The 18,183-nt window shown below is 37.2% G+C and overlaps 1 protein-coding gene across 1 annotated transcript in view; it reads right to left on the bottom strand.

The window, feature by feature from the left end:
* TNRC6A (trinucleotide repeat containing 6A) overlaps nt 1–4,712 on the bottom strand; it is a 40,362-nt gene extending 35,650 nt beyond the window's left edge. Inside the window, exons 1-2 of the mRNA XM_010570502.1 lie at nt 4,680–4,712; nt 971–992 (exon numbers count right to left, since the gene is read on the bottom strand). The gene's annotated coding sequence lies outside the window, so the exon portion shown is untranslated. The remainder of the gene's footprint in view (nt 1–970; nt 993–4,679) is intronic.
* Between the last annotated feature and the right edge of the window lie 13,471 nt (nt 4,713–18,183).

Here is an 18,183-nt window from a genome sequence, read left to right as displayed (position 1 = left end):
CCACATGCGAACTAGGATGCTTCTTCTAACGCACACCTCACTAATGGACACTTTTATTTGTTTCTTTGCCTCTTCTCAAGCGCAGTATGTCCTCTACCATTTTACTACCTTCATGCCAGAACAGCACTTCAAACACTTTTTGATTTTTCTAACAGTAATTGCATCTCTGCTAAGTAGGGCTTCCACGCTCCTGTTCCTACCACTGCTCAAGTAAGTATTAAATGAAACCCAATGTTCCCAGAAAACAGGGATTCAGCAAGCACTCCACATGATCACTTATGCAATTATTATCCACTTCCCAACTAACAGGTTATGAGCTAGAATTAAAGAGAAAGCGAAAAGAATCTTTTTTTCCCCTTTATAGAAGCCAGTTGAAACGGAGATCTGTATAAAACCCACAAACATTCAGAATAACTGCAGTGTTCCCAGCCTGCCGCTGAACATCGAAATTACAGCTTTCAGATACTGTCATCTTGATCATTTTGTCAGGATGAACCCTCCACATGCAATAGTTAGTTAAAACTAGACATATCAATTACTTGTCTAGCAAGCATTCCCAACCCCAGTTGCACTTAGAATATTTGGAAATTAAGTTTCAAACAGATCTGTTACACGGATCTATACATGGTCATACTTGAAGTGTTAGAATGCTTGTGCACTTTTCAAACAAAGCAAAAAAGGGAAAGGAATAAAACAAATAAGGAAAAGAACTCAAGGTATTATGTATATGCCTGGTGCTGTATAAGTAACTGAGAATGGAAAATAGGAAGAACAGCAGACTCCAATCCCTGGCATAAACCCTTAGCCATTACTCTAGTCTTTTGTGATCACTGTTTGCAAAAGTGCAACTGAAGTTTCAAGGATCCTATGTTTTAGTTTTGAGAAGAGCTTTCAGGTAACCCTTTTGCTCCAACATATTTAAAAACACAGAAATAATATACAGAATAGAAACAACTCTAAAGTAACTTACCTTTGATTTTTTGTTCAATGGCCTAGAACAAGAAAAAAGAAGTGTCAGTGATTTGTGCAGATAAGAGAAAAACCACATGTGCACGTGCCACTTCACAAAGCAACATTAGCTTTTGACTTCCCTCTTTTAAAATGTTTTAAAGTTATTTAATTATCTACTTCAGAAGTGTCTCTCTAGCCAACCCATGCCTATTACTCCTTATGACTAGAAAGCTGTTTAAATGTTATAGAAGACAAAATTAATTTGAAAGATAACTACATGAAACAGACTGAATTAAACTTGCAAATTAAGGTGTTTTAAGTGAGTTAAAAACTGTGCCTGGAAGCAAAGAACCGCCACCACTTTTATTGCAGAATATGGCAAGGCAAGAGGGAGGGACCTCAAAATTTAAAGGAAGTAAGAAAGTAAATGCAAAAGCTTTAAGTCTTTCATTTCCAGGATTCCACTGGTTACACCTGTGATAAGGCCAAGAGGACAGATGGATTTGAATAAAATTATATCATAGGATAAAACCGGAAACATTTCTTGTATGAAAGTGCACCTTAATTGTGCAGTTTTAACTATAAAATGTAGTGAAACTGATTTCACAAAGGACCTCTCAAAAGCACAAATCATAGTTCTTCCTATCTGAAACTAGACTTTTATTAAATACCACTTTCAAAATGCACTACTGCCAAAGCAAAACTAGATTTAATTTGATATGGTCACTTCGGTAGCAGTATACAACCCATTTTAATGATGATATTGCATATATTAATAGTATGCAATAAATTTGCGATACTTAAGCTATGATTGTCTATAATTAAAACTGTGAAGAGAGAGAAAAAAGAGCACATGTGAATGCAGGAAAAATTTATTGATTCACTGATTTGATGTAAGACTTGGCTAGATTCAGACATTAGCACTGTTAGGGCTGACTACTGAAACTTTATTAATGAGTCTTCAGTGCCATAGCCTCACTTCTCAAGGAAATCAAGAGTACATTAACGGAAACCCTCTTCTTCAACTTCTTAAGCTGACAAAGGCAAGGATACATACAAAAATTTAAGTTATACTGTCCAATAGTTCAAAATGTAGCCTCTTGCTCCCAAGAAACCTTGAGCATAAGCTTTTTGTGGTTTTTTTTTTTTTTCATTTATGCTCTTAGAGAGTGCTAAAAATAGCTAAAGACTAAGATGCCTGCAAAATCTCTTCTGAAGAAAATCCATTCTACTAACAGCAATGCATCAGCCACTGGAATTAAGAAAGCAAAAATAAAGCCAATGGCTGCTTACACAGGGGTATCAAAAACACCACACCATGTTCATTTTCATTTTTGCCTATCTTATCCTTATTACTCTGACTCCTCCAATACCATTGCCCCTCTTCCTCATCTTCCAAAAGGCAGCTGCTGTACTTGGGGCCACTATATAACACCTCAACTTTTCATTATGCTCTTTGTTCAACAAATCTGGTTAAAAAAATTGTTTTGAAGACTTAGTAAGTTTTGTATGCACTTTGAACTCCAGGGTACTGTATGCACAGCAGCTGGCTTTGAACCAAGCGTTCAAAACATGTTTTTATACTGTCATAAAAAGGTAAATGGAATACAACAGTTGATGTCCCCCTGATGTGCTCAGCATCAGGATGCAAGCACAGAACATCCTTCTCTAAGTTAAGTGTCATACCTCTGTGATTGCTGCTGTTGTTCTACTACTCCTTTTAGTTCCAATAATTAAAAACTACAGTATATATAAAACCCAAGTGTTAGCTTTTCCTTCCACAGCATGATTACATGATGCCTCTTCAGTTCGTGCATAGGCATGGCAAAAGTTTAGAGCTTAGTCTGGAGAGCCTGTAAGCTCACCCCCTCTCCCCAGTTGTGACTTGAAATTTTTCAAAATCTTTTTTGCTGTTCCACAGCACCCAAAGAGATCAGTGAAGAGGAAGGGTCATAGGACAAGGCTACTGACTGTTTTTTATACTACGGTGCTATTCTCTAAGAGGAGAAATATTTAAACATATTTCAGCTAGGGACTTCCAAAATATATCAGTACTTGGTGCACAGTTAAATGCTTTGAAGTTTTTGCTAGAGAGGCTATGGTTGATAATACAAAACAGTATGTTCTTAAGAGATCAAACAGACAAAGTTAGCTTACAAAACAATAAGAGCAGTTTTGGCCAACCTGAAACTACTCACGAATATTAACAGAACAGAAGAGGGATTCTCCCTTCCCTGTGACCTAAATTAACAAGTTTTTCATTTTACTCTACAATCAAGCCACGTCTGTACTAAGACATTTTATTTTTTTTTAACAGCTAAGTTAACTGGCAGTTGTTTGTTACCATGGTTTTTCAGAGGCATATTCTCTTTAATCTAGATTACGTTTAAGCTTCTCCAGGAATGCACATGAGCATCCTTGTGACATCCTACCCCTCTGCCCATAGAAGCTGCTTAAATTCCTGATAAAGTCCACACACTCAACATTTTGTTACTCTGAGAATACAGCACATCAAAAAAGACATGTGGCTTCTAAAGAACAGTCTAGCAGGTGCTCCACAGCAGGAGAAAGCATAAGCAAACTTTCAATTTTAGGCAAAGGTCTGGTCTCTCCACTTCAAAAAAATATTTATGCTTTTATTTCTTCTACAAATTTCACTCAAACATGCCTTTCAAACTCATGAAAAAATTAAATTTTGGAGGAGAAAGTCAGCTATGAAGAACCACTTATTTAAAAGATTCAAATTCTACAAGTAAAGCAGCTTCTTTCCTGTTAAAACTTCTCATTAAAAAAGAATTCCAATAGGTAAATGAGTTATAAATGTACAATTGAGGTCCAAAAATTATTATGCAGCTTTACTGTCAGTTACTGAAAAGAATCTCTCATTCTGAAATATGAGCAAATACTTCTTCTAGGAGCATCCCTCCAGTACTATTTCATTTAGCTTTGTTGCAAGATTAGACCTACCTGATTTTGTACAGGTGCACAACAAACACCTTTATTTAGGCCAACAAACAGGGAGAGCTGACTACTGATTTTTTGACTATATAATAAGCATCTAGCATTAGTCAATGGAATCAAAGAAAAGCTGTTAAACAGGTTCACTTTGCTACCACCAGTTAGCAAACAAACCTGAAACGGACATGTTTTTAAAAACAGATTTACAAGCTCCTCTCAAGCTTAGGGTCAATATTTAGAATCAATGGCCATGATTAATATCTTGACAGTAAACAGGAATTCTGAAGTGTTTACAAGCATTTCTGTGATGTTTCCATCCCAAAACAACTTTCCTGTCAGTATTTTCATTTTTATCCTCCTTCCCTAATACAAATTGTCTTATGACACATATTTCCATACTGAAGGGCAAGAAGTTATGTTAAAGTAAGGATACAGCTGAAAGCTATTATCTTAAAAAAGAAAGGTAATTTTCTTCTACTAATAAATGCACTAACATTGAGGAAGTTTTCAAACTTGAAACTGCTTCAAGGGACAATCAAGAAAAAGAATGGTCATCTCAATAACATTTCATCTCTGAAGAAACTGTACACAAAGCCAATTAAGACATTCAATGTCAGTTACCACTAAGTAACTGACAGTGCATTTAAAGCTTAAAACACTAAATTAAAAAGAAAACACTTATGAATAACAACAGCTAAACCAGCATTTACTAGTGATGAAACAAAAGTAACCCATAAGCACGGGTTTTTGTTTTTTAATGTTCAACATACCTTTTTTTGAGCAGCTTCCTTCTTCTTCTTCTCTTCTTTTCTCTTTTTCCTTTCTTCCATCAACTGTTCTTCCTCTTCTTGCACTAAATCCCTGAACCACACAGTTTGTAATTAACTCTCCCAAAATACAATCTGTACACACTTAGATTCATTTTAGAACAATTATTTCACAGTGACACAAAAGGAACACTGGGGAATTTTACTTCTAATTGGATAATATTTCTATAGGGACTATGTACTTCCACTGCAAATCACAAGCGACAAAACTTGAAGAGCAGATGCAGTGTCAAGCTACATGTAAGCTTTTTCTAAAACTTATAATGAAGGCTTAGACATTAATTTGATTCAAAAGCCAGCGCCAATTCAGATGTTATTTAATCTCTACCTGCTATTGTGAATTCATATGACTGAGCTCTCACACATCACAGCTCCCCACTGTCACACGCAATCAGCTCTGACCCAGCACGGAGTTAGACTGCACTCAGCATGAGCCCAGCAATGGGTTCCTCCCCAGCCACGCACACCCCTTGGCATCAACACCGGTGCCTAGACAGCCATGCAGGAATTCACATCAGCTCACTGATCTTAAGCACTGCCTCTGCCAAGAAACAACCAACACGTATACATTTTCCTGTCTGAGCAGTGAGCTAATTCAACTGACTGTATATCTGTATGGATGACACTGCTGATGTAAAGGATACATGAACTAGAAGGTACATGAACTGAAGAGCATGGTCAGACCAGAGCTTTCAATAGCAGAGCAATTTTAGAGCATCTTAAATGAGTGACAAAACTGTAACTTGACAGAAGTGAAAACAAAACCTATTACATTAATTTAAATTCACTTAATACAAAGTTTTACATGCTAAAACAGAAGGCTTAGCAGCAACACCACTTTCCCAGATTATGCTGTTTAAAAACAGACTTCGGCAAAGGCAAGACAAAAGGGAGAACATGGAAAGTAAAAAAAAAAAAAAGCAGAAAGAACTGAAGACATGCAAGCACACTTGCAAGCTATCAGGGTTAGTAAGAACTAATATCTGATACAAATTTCAGGATAACGAAAATAAACTTTTCTTTAAGGCCATGCTTGGAGAGATGCAGTGATTCTTGATAACAACGAGAACTAACTCCACACAAACACAACTGACAGAAAAGACTGTGGTTAACAGGCAGACAAAAAAGCATTTGGGCTAATGGTACAAAAAGCTTGTGACAACATGGAATGTGCAACTGAAGATCAGTTAGTTGTTTCATACATGAGAATGAAAACAACTGCTCACAGAAAGAAGAGTTCTGAAGTTTAGAAAGTAACAACAAAGAAAAATAAAACCGTGGTGGCAGTTTGCTTTTGTTAGAACACTGTAAGACAGAGGGAGAGGGAACATACTAATATTCAGTTACTTCAAAGTCTGAGATTCAGAGAATAAAGCATTTTTGTGTCCTAGAAAGCCTACTTGCAAGACTCTTCTTTGCCCTTTCACTGTCAGGAATGTTTCTAAGTTCAAAAGCTTAGAAGCTTTTGGCCCACAAGCCCTGACCATATAGTCAGGTGGATGAAATTAAAAAAAAATAGGCTGAAAATGTTTTTCCACACCTCTTTCTGAAGCATGTATCTAGGTTACAACACACATCCCTCTGACGTCCTGAATCTTAACACTAGCTCCACTGCACACCTACCCTCTCAATGGGCAAACCACATCCTTCAGACAAGTCCTAATTTCTATGACACTTTGAATGGGATGTGGAAACAAACTCCACCCATGTTGAGTACATAAAGGAAGACGACACCAAATGTACTCTTTGAATAACCTTCAAAGACTAGTTTAAGTCCTCTCTTTTAAATTAATGTTTCATATGCAACTGGTGTTCTCCCAAATCTGTACACACTTTCTATCCGATCAGCTAAAGTAACAAGAGGTGCTCAGATTCAAAGCTGCTGTGGAGATCTCTGGACAGTAAAACTGATTAGAGTCACATAGCTTATTTACTGTGGCAAAAGAAAAAGCCGAGAAACAACTGATGAAGGGAATTTACACCCCCGTTTGTGACAAGTGGTCTTGTCTGGTGTCTACCTTCAAAATTCAGCTTTCAACGTGAAAAGCACTGTTTTTATCTTTGCCACGCTTTTCACATACTAAGCAAGGCAAAAGAGGAGAAGAGATTTTATTATGCCCTTACTTTGAATGTGTTAAAATCTCCTTTAAAAAGTTACCCTCGTTCAATGACACGTGGTTGCACATACTCACATTATCAAACAGAAGACAGCTTTGTATACAAAACTTTGGGGGGAAAAATGAATCAATAATGTCAATAAGGGGCAGTTAATAAGTGGTTTACATCTGCCTGGAAACACTGGGTTCCTTTTTAACCCCAAACTACCTACAGCTACAAACCTCCAGTTTCAAATAAGAAAATTATACATGTATGTCAGAAGCAATGCCGATTGAATACAGTAAAACATAAGATACTCCACAAGTATTAAAACTTTCATTACTTATTTATATATATAAATAATTGGTTAATTCTACTTTTAACACAGCTCAAGTACCTTTCAAAATGAATGCAGACATCAGTTTTGGGGAGCGGGGGTAAATTTTTTTCTTTTTTAAAATCCACATGTGACTTCCAGTTCCCAGTTGCCCAGTTCCACTGTGGCAAATTCATATAACTTCCTCACTTTTTAATTAGACAAAACAGCACTCTTTCAGCACCTGCCTCTCATTGTAGGTGGTGCCAATGTATGTAATACTGAACAGCAGCTCATCCAGTCTTCTCTTTATGGTAGCCAGCAGCTTATTATATTTTGCATTCTGCATAATACTGCCATTCTTTCAGAAGAGGCGAGTACCACATTACTGCTGCCCATTTGAGTTCTACCTTTAAACTTCAAAACTGTTCTTTTGTCCCGTTGTGAGATTCTTCAGCAAGATGTTGAAAGTGTAGTACAAGTACTACAAGTACTAGTAAGTACAATGCTATAATAACAATACTTATATTTAAATTTCAAAGCTTGTGGCCACTTGGCTATTATTAATCAGATTCAAACAAAAAGAGATATGGTAGTATTTTCACATGACATTCACTGTGGAAGAAAAAAGGCGGCAATACTTAAAATATTTATAGGGCACAGAAACTTCTGAGACTATTAACATTAGCACACAAGACAAAAGAAATCATATGACTGCATTTTGGGTAACTGAAGCAGTTTTCTCAAATCTATTTTTATCACTATTAATACTGCCAGACAACAGCTATACTTTATCTAGATGGTAAAAAAAAATTTGTCTGGGAGGAGGAAAGTTTTATATTCACAAAATTAACAAGTACTTCTTTACTTAATTGCAAATATCTTTTCTGATTTCTCTCTGTAAACAGAAAACCTGTGGAGCATGGCTACATGTATCTGTAAGAACAACTAATACAAACAGAAATCATGTTTTCATCCCTACTTGCTGAGATCTTTGTTCTCACCGCAAATCCGATTTCATCCTCTACTTGTTTCTTTTCCCAGTGCTCCCTTCTGTTGGAATAACACTGATTTATTGTATATCCAGCATCCCTTTTCTCCTCTACCACTTTTAGGGTGACTGTTACAAGTACTCATCAACTCATGCTGCATGTGTTAACAAAAGCAGTCTGACACTGCAGGTATTTACCAGAGATAGAGCTGCAGCATGCTTTGACAATGAGCAGTCAAACAATACCAGTATTATTTCCACCCTACATACACAGAAACGTACTACAGACAGACCACTGCTCTAAAAAGTTTCCACAGACCAAATTCTGTCTTTTAAGATTCTCTAGTAACAGACAGCAAGCACTACGTACTTCTTTTTTAAAAGAACTGCTTCTGATGTGTTAAGATATGCCAAAAAAAAAAAAAACCAAACCAAAAAATGTTATTTCTGAGACCCCCTGTATTCCAGTTGCACTGCAAGACAAATCACAAACCATCAAACACAACGTGGTTATTTTGCATTTTATCATAGTTTTATCATCTAGCTGCAAAATTCATTGAGGACTGTCTTACTGCAAAAAGCAATCTTGCATTTGCAATTAGGTCTCAAAAATTATTTCACGGACAACTAAGAGGTTAGTCATGTAACTACAGAAAACAATTACAGTCGGCTAGTTTCATTTCAAGCAATCCATTGGATACTTGGCAAATCTGAGGTGATGATTAACCTGCAGTGACATCTGTGCACTATGAGTCAGTTTTGGCCCTCGCTGTCCTGTATCCTGAGCATTTGTAACCAAACTGAAGTTGGTAACACTGACCCTCAGTTTAAGTGAATTTGGAATAGTCCAATTTTTAACAGGCAATTTGAATCAGTAAACATTACAAGAAGCATGTAGGTCTGAAATCAGTCTAGGAAAAAAATAGCTTCTATATATCACAATTCATTCTGGATAGAATACACAATCTATTTACAGTTGACTTCTATGGAAAGAAGAGTCACCGATTCGCTGCCCTTCAGGAGGACAGTATTTCCTGAAGTACCATTGAGAATAAGAGATACCTAATCCAACAGAAAAGGCCAAGTACTGTATCTTCCTCCCATGGCCAGGAAAAGTCATGTCCACAGCCCTTCTCCTCTCACAATCTCATTGCCTCTGTGCATAATGCACAACTACCCTGCACGTGTGCTGCTGGGCTGACAACTCCCAGAAGCACAAGTCTAACACCCATGTTGTATGAGCAGCAGTTCTCTGCCCACCTTGTCCCAAGATCACCCCAGGAAATCCATCACAAGCAGGCTGTGCAACGAGAATTCTTGTCACCTTCCCATGACATCCTCTTTCCCAAAGGCTACTTAGATCTGAGGAGGGAGCAAGCTATAATCCAGAGGAATCGTTCTGAAGATTCAGCCTATTCTGGTTGCTATCCTTCCCAGACTCCCGTGTCCATGGGTCTACCCAGCACTGGCTGTACATGTCAGTGTGAGATGGGGTTTGCTGCAAGACCTTAGCAAGAGATGACACCTGGGGAACAGGCTGTTGCTGTCAGATGCAGTCAACCAGTCTGAAACTTGCCTCTGCTAGGCTGTGGAGCCCTGGGGAAACAGCCCTGCTCCCTCTCAACTGCCACCTGAATTCATTGTTCTAGCAAGCTGAACAAGGTCTATGGGCACAGGTTAAACACCTCTGATGTAGTAAGTGTGTCAACACTGCAGGATGGTACGTTACCTAGGGTCGTCTACTGGAACAAAATGTTATTTACAGGATTTCTAATAACCTCAGAAGATTTCTAAGAGTTAAGAAAGCCACTAGCACCTTGTTTTGTATAACAAACTTCAATGTGTCACATGCAAAAACTACATTAACTGAAAAATCATTCAGCTTTTAGAAGAAAGCTATAGCACTTTAAAGAACAAGCAGAATGCAAAACAGTATTTTCACAGGGAAAAAAAAAAGAGTAACTCATCAATCCTGCTACTGCTAAATCAACAAGATTACATTTTATTTTTAGAATAGAGATGCTAACAACTAACATACCAATATCTCTGGAATATTCTACCACAGCATCATTTTTTTGTTTCCACACAGGAACAATAAAACTCCTAAATTATGACACTGTGATCATTCTACTTTCATGTATTTAAGAAAAACAGATTTTACATTACAAAGCCAGCTTAGAACACATAAAACCCCCTCCTATGATTAGTATCAGGACCCTGTGTGAACCCTGAAAAAAAAAAATTACCCACCTATAGTTCATGACAAGTTTTTAAAAGAGCATTAGATTACCATTATAATGTTAAATCTCAGTGATTAGAAAGCAAAACTAACCCATTGTACAATTAAACAACAACAGTAAAGCCCTTACTGCCCATGTTCTTCACTGAAAACTGAGTATTTCGAGGAAGGTAGTCCTACTCCCACTACCCTCTTACATAAACATAAACCTGAAACACAGATTCAGATTTGCCTATTAACTCATCACAGTCTAAAGCAGAACCCCTGAATTTCCATCTGACAGCTGAAAGTGCAAGTTTCCTTTATTCTTTCTAACACATTAATACACGGCCCTCTCAACAGACAGCAAATGATAGTATTTAAGCATGAGATTCCAACACCCATTAGAACATATAACAAACAAGCTACATTTTTAATGCTACTTCTTCAGAAACAGAAGTGTTACGTAGTATTTCCCATTTATCATTTTAGACTTTAATAGCTACCTATTCCTGCTATATTATTCTTTGTGTACAGACTATCAGCAGCTTCATGTTACTTCAGAGCACATAAAAAGAAACACGGTAGGAATCCAGTCTCATAGTAACAAAACAAAGCCAGAAAATTAACAAGATCTTTTGCTGGGCTTTTCCCTACATCTGAGTAGATTTAATCCATCGACCTTGTGTGGTGAAAAGTGTTCGTAGCAGCACACTTGGTCCATCAGCTGGCCAAATGACAAGCAATGGCTGAGAATTCTGATTCATAACATGAATATATAAACAGATCTCTATTATTTCCCCTATCAGCCATCCAACTTTCACTAAAACACATGTATAGGGAATTTCCTTTTCCTCCTATATAATTGGATTAGCTTGCTCAAGGTTAAATGGTCTTAGCAGAAGTGCAAACCTTATTTTTCAATTTAGATCAACCGCAAATAAAATACCCATGCCATACGAAATTCACATTTGAGACTGGAGCAAAGGCCTTCAGTTTAAATAGCTTAACTTGAAAGGTGCTTTATTTTCAAGTGAGACCCAAATGAAAATGGATCTTGATCTCAGGAGAGACTGCACATTTGATGGCTCTGAGAACATACAAGTAGAAGCTGCTATTATCTGCATAATTTTAAAACAGATTTGAGTGTCAGATAAATATTTACCATTATTTATTTAAAAATAATTTTTTCTCAAATTGTGTACCTCAGCACAATTCTTGTTTGTGTAAGGGGAAAAAAACAACAAACCATCAAACGCTTTCCTCAATTAAGCCATTTAAAAAAAAAAAAAAAAAAGTACTTTTCAATCTTCTAGGACAGGTATCACTTTGCCAAGACAAAGTGCTTTGCGATTCGGCGTGATTTCTGATACGAAGTCTTTCATTTCATTACCATCACAATCACATGCCATTAAATGAAGAGCAGCTACATTCTTACTTCTACAGTCAGCATTCATTACTACTTCTTTGTCTTAAGTTTTGACAGTGTTAATTTTATTTTTGTATGGCTTGATTTGTTATTTGGCTTGTGAACTGGAAAAAAGCTGTAACACTCAAAATATAAATACTACCTGAAATGTTTACATCAAATAATATTTTACTTATTACTTTAATTCTTGAGAAAAGTTATATTAATCTTTAATTTCAAAAGCTCCAGCTTGGCATTGTAAAAATATTTGGGCTGCAACAGACATATTTAATCTCTCTTCTTACGTTACAGAAGAGGAGAACCAAGTATAGCTGCATTTTCCCTGGAAGACATACTGAGGATGCAATAATTAATGTTTGTGCAGCATGCTATCTTTGCTGTTGTAGTATACAAAAGGGAAGCGTTATGCCACAACAAAATTACAATTCCAGTCACCTCACTGAGGAAATTATGGTTACAAGAAGAATTCTGACACAAGACATAGCATCTAAGACATACCACTGTATTATTATGATTTGAATTCAATATTTATCTCAGAGTGAAAGCATATATTATTTGCATGCAGCAAATTTCGACACCAAAATAAAACAGGTTGCCATTCACCATTAACGCCAGTTACCTCGCATTCACCAAAACCGAACTACCTACCCAACAGGATTGTATTCGTTGGGTTTCCGGATTCTTCGAGCTAGCACTAGCAGTTAGAAATGCCTCTCCACAAATGCTGCTAAAGACGCCAGCACTATTACAGATGCTCAGGTACAGCGTCTGCCAGCCAAGCAGACACCTTCAACACTCGCAAACCACATTAAAGTCACGCTGCCCCACAAGATGGTGCTAGCACATTTTTAAAGACGCTGCTTCCATTGCCAACAAATGCTTTTAGAAGCCTTGAGGCTGTGAAGGGATTCTCCCAAAGGTATTGCATGTTAGGTGTCCTTTGAAGCACTTTAAACACTGTGAAGAACTGCACTGGGGTTTTTGGTGTCATTGCAATGGTCCTCCATGCCCAAGCACTGCACTGGTCCCAACCAACAGCGGGCAGGGGGGTCACAAAGGGGAAGCATTTGCCACTGGACAAAGGAGACCAGTTAAACAACTAGCCGGCCTCTCACTGGCTCTGTGTTACTAGCTGAAGGTAAAAATATATTTATCAGTCCGTTTCTCAAAAGGACACACATCATTCAGCCTATTTATTGACAGCAGGATGCAGGAGACCCTGATAGCACAGCTGCTACTGAATACCCAATCACCATCTTCTGTGTTTACTATTTATGGATTTTTACCTTCTACCCATTTACTACATGGAGTAAACATAAAAGTAAGAATTAGAAGTGATTAAACACAGTGGCTTTTGAAACCACTCTAAAATTTCCAGTGAGAAATATATAAAATAAATTTTGGGGAAAATAAACAAACAAATCCTTTCCACCATTTGCTTTTCTTCTAGTTACAAATTAACTTGCAATGCTACAGGTGGAACACTGCCAGATAAGTATCTGGAATCTTTCAATCTGGAATTGAAAGATCTTTTACAATTCTGCAAAGACAGTAACATGTATGCATGCATGCACTACATATTCAACCTATGTCTGGTATTCTACAGAGACTTTCAAACATTGCTGAGACTTTAAGTTTTGATTATTTTTCTGTATTCTGACCTACAAGTTCCCTAACCTTTAAAATTACGCAATTGCATACAACTGCCAATAAAAATTATTTCTCAGTTTCTATAAAAAAAACAATAGCTAGCTTTTCTACCAAACCATCATTATACAAGAACCGATTATAAAATGGGTACTTCGATGAAAATGGATCCTCCAATTCCTTTATCAATGCTTCCCACAAAATAGTGCACTACACCAAAGAAAGCACTCTTCAAGTTTATGGAATAGAAACCAGTACTTTGACGTTAACAAAAAAACCAAACAAAAACAACAAAAAAACACAAATAAACAAAACCCACCAGTGCCTTAAATGGAAATGCTCTGGCAACTAAAACTACTCAGCATATTACACGGGAGCAAAGAAAGCCTCAGGCACTGATAACAAAACAAAAACACTTATTTACAGATGTTGTGTATGTCTGTTAATTCTTTCCAGCTATTAATGTATAGAAGAGGTGCTGCCAAGCTAAAAATTGAAACAATTACTTCAATGAATAATTGATTAGTAAATGTGTGCTACCTTCTTTTTTGCTTTTAAATACCTCAGTCTTTAAATTATCACCCTGAAAGCGAAGTGACAGAATTCTACCTACCATGTCTACCACTACCAATTATTTGGAATACTCATCTTTCCCATTTTCCTAACAGAGAAGCTGGCTGAACAGAACTATGTTCCAAACTACAAGCACTATAAATATGCCATAGTTCTGGAATAATATTTGTGTTACAGTTTTGCCCTGAAGTTTCATCTGAGATGTTCACTGCTACATAAGCATACAAAAGACAAATCTCTTTCCCAAGAAGTTTATCATCTAAATACACAAGACTTCAGTAGCAGCAATAAACAATCCCTATCTTCATTTAACAAACAGGGACCCGAAGAAGATAGATTAAACTGCTTCTCCATAATCACACTGGTCACGTAGGATACCTGTAACAGATGCACAAACCCAAACGACTGTTGAAGTACAGCATCTTAACCATAAGACCACCCATATTCTAGACTGCTTCAGTTTTATTAATGCAGAGTCAAGCAGTATACTGCACAATGGGTTTGCTGTCAGACTAGAAAAAGAAAAGGTAACCGCAAGTTACCTTATAGGGACAACCTGACAATTACGCATGACCTGAAAAAGAGTGTGTAGAGGAGAAAGGAATGCATAATTTTGCCTAAGTATCTCTAAAGGTCTTGAAAAGCATGAATAGAATGCTGCCTCTTTCCAATAAACTCTCCCCATATGACAGCTGAAGTCTTCCCATAAGAAGTTTATCAGGAAAAAACACACACTCCCCCAAAACCCAACAGAAAATCAAGTCCTTAAATATCAACAGAAACAACTACATTTCTCACTGTTTCTCTATCCCTCTGTCATTGAGCCATCCCAATTTTTTTCTACAGCAAATAAGGAAAGCCTTGTGGAAATATGGTAGTTATTCTAACATGGAAGAGTAAAAAAAAAAAAAAAAAAAAAGCCACGTAGAGTAGTAACTTATTAGAATATATAGATGAAATCTAGACATGATTTTAGGTAAAAAGTTTGCTCTTCCAGAACATGGACAGTCTGCAACCAATGCAGATGGAATCTCTGGAGCAGAAACACAGGTGAATGAAAGCAATGTGTGAATCTTCCCTATCATTTGCATGCTTGTGAAGTAAGAGTCAAACTCCTGTGTTTGAAGAAAAAAAATAAATTGTAAACATATTTCAGATATTTACCTTCTCTCAGTTCCACATAAATGAGGCAGGAAAGCCCTGTTTACCAAACAGAATTAAAAAGTTATTTCTTAAATGAGAAGAACTAAATGGTGCTTTTTATTGGTCTTGATTTTAACCAAATTTAATTCTTGCATTTCTCCAGTTAATAATGGACAGTTCTTTTTCAGCAGTAGTTTGAACAGGTGGCATTTAACTTGTAACATTATGCAACAATACAGCGTGCAATAGATTTATTTGAATTATTGTCGCAAATCATGCGCTATGCTTATTTTTGAGACCAGGAATATTTGCACAGGACTAGGCATGTATGCATTTTAAAGAGAACGTGGACCAAAGGAAGATTCTTTTCTAAAAGGCCAGACAAGCCAAATTGTTAATCCTGAGTTTAAAACAGTAATCACTCCAACTGGATAAGCAAGCTGTAGTAAAAGCTATAATACTTATCCTATCGCAAACCCACAGTCTAGGCCAATATTCCTAGTAAGACAAAAAAGAGTATTTACTACCCATTAATTTATAAGCATGAACTCCAAAGGTGACTTCAGAACATACACGAAGCAATGCCAATGTCCCATGGAGTTTACAGTCTATATATACACTATGCAATTTTAGATTAAGAAAAACTGTAGCACAGGTCTATTTACCTTTCCCAGGAAAAGATATTTACTCTTTTACAATTTGACTAGGTCACTGCAAATTTAATAAGATCGTAAATAATAACGTTAGAGAAAGAATGAGGGCTATCTGTTGAGTTCTGCAAGAGTAAAACAATTAATCAGGCCTATCCAGAGTAGGCATGCCACAGTTTTATCAGGCTACGTGCTCACATGATGAAAACTCCCTCACTAAACATAAATCAGTTAGAATACAGGTTTCTGAAAACAACTGGTTTATTAATGTTAACTTAAAACCAGTTCTGAATCTTTTAAATGAATAAAACATACAACTTTGTCAGACAACAGGGAGACCCATTCCATATCAGAATTTACTCGGTGAACCTTGTCCTGTCCCCATCCCCCACCAAGTTTAGGCAGTCCTAGTTTACTTTCACTTCTTGTCACTACCTTGTCATACCTGCCAGTGTGACAAGAGATATCTCTTAAGGTCATAAAAATGTGAAGATCTCCTGACTTCCTAAGAGTTGCACCAGAATATTGTTTTGAACTTAGCACTCTGTCCACCTTATTTAATAGTTCTGAAATCGCTTCTGGCATCAAGTGTGCACCAAGTGCTTTCCACAGAATGCTAATGATTTAATTTTTATTTTTTTTTTTTACACAGCAGTTTGGTACCTTTTGTGGACAGATCGCTTAGAGTTGCAATTTGAAATCATTCTCTTCAAGTAAAGTTCATTTAACAATTACCTTGTCATTGTATTTAAAAGCAATATGCTACGTGTACCTTAAGGATTCTAAAGATTCTATGCATTTCAACAACAAAATGGGAAAAATTATTAATGCTTAAGCATATTACCAAAAAAAGGAAGACACACTGACAGCAGGGGAAAGCCAATCAGCTTTCACAGTGTAATCATAAATCAGTCTGGAAGTTGGAGACTGATTAGGCACAGTAAATAAGAAAAAAGCAAGGTACCAGAAACTAATATTCTATCAGTTATATTCAGGGTTTCAGCATATTTCAGATGGCCCTAGTAGAAGTCTCTTTAAAAGTTCGCTGGCAAAAGTCCCTTTAAGGTCTAATTGAAAAAGAACACAAGAAGAAAGCAGGATGAAAGTCAAAACCAAAGAATGTAAACAACAGAAAGAAGTAGAAGTTTGCAAGAAAGGCACCGTACTAAAAATAAGTGCTGCAGAAGAAATACCTTCTTAAATGCAGAAGTGATGTATATTACTGGCACAGAATTCTTAATTCAACATAACTCTTAACTCTTTACTCTTCAGCTAAGTAACTGAAAAAAGCAACTGCCCATTCTACAAAGTTCTCAAATAAAAACTACATGCTAATGGGAAATTAACCATCTTTAACTCTTCAGGGAAAAAGATGCAAAGACCTAGTAGTTATATGGCAACATACAGTTTATGTGAGTTCAAAGCAAGTTTGTTGCCAAAACCAACTATTTCTTGCCTCCCAACGATATTTGCCTGCACAGTATAGGAAAAAACCAAACAAACCCTTCATTCATTTTTTTTTGTTGTTATTGTTAGGTACTACAACTTAGGACAGAAAAGTAAGTTATTCTTCTCTTCAAAAACCTACCCTATTAAAGAAACTCTATTACAGAGCTTGATATTGTTATTATGCAAAAGAAACCGTGCTGGAAAGTTGCTTAGTCTACAGTATTAACTGAAATTGCAGAGATTTCTCTATGCGGTAGAGGAGCACATTTTCAAATTCAGGGGGTTTTTATCCTTACAATTAACGTGAGATTAAAGCTCCAGATAAAGCCCACAACGATTTCTAGCCCAAGGCGAACTCTTGTTCTGAACTGTAGGAGTGAATTTAAATGAGTATCTTACCTGCTTAGTTTTCTTTCGACTTCTTTGGTAGCTTTAGCTTCCAATTCTCTGGAACAGAAAGCGGTGTTGGTTTCCATGTCAACAGAATGCAGCACAAAGCAAAAAATAAAACTGGAGCGGGGTTAAGATACACACTGAGCTCCATATGTTGGTTTGTCAGGAGGAAGCAGGGAGACCACTGACTGCCAAGTAATCAAATGATATGTTTACCCAGGGACAGCGAGGCAAGCGGAGCATAGCCAACACCAGCGGCTACCCTTCCCTACTACACAACCTCTACTTAATCGTTTCAAGTACCCCGCGGAAAGCGATCCTGCCGCATCACTTTAACCCGAGAATCTGTTTAAAACACAGCAGCGAGATAAGCCCTCCTTGCCCTGTCAGCCTGCGAAGACCGGCGGCTACAAAGGGCTGCCGGCCCCGCAGGACCGAATAAGAACGAGCACAGCGGGTCAAAGCTCAGCTCCGCAGGGAGAAACGTCGCTCCGGGGCAAACGCCCCTCCCGCCGCCCCGCCGGCTCCCGCCCGGGCGGGC

Source organism: Haliaeetus leucocephalus, unplaced genomic scaffold (genome assembly GCF_000737465.1).
Source record: "Haliaeetus leucocephalus isolate CR32 unplaced genomic scaffold, Haliaeetus_leucocephalus-4.0 Scaffold295, whole genome shotgun sequence".
Taxonomy (NCBI): domain Eukaryota; kingdom Metazoa; phylum Chordata; class Aves; order Accipitriformes; family Accipitridae; genus Haliaeetus; species Haliaeetus leucocephalus.
The sequence above is the reverse complement of the archived record's forward strand: the minus strand, read 5'-3'. Positions and strand labels throughout refer to the sequence as shown.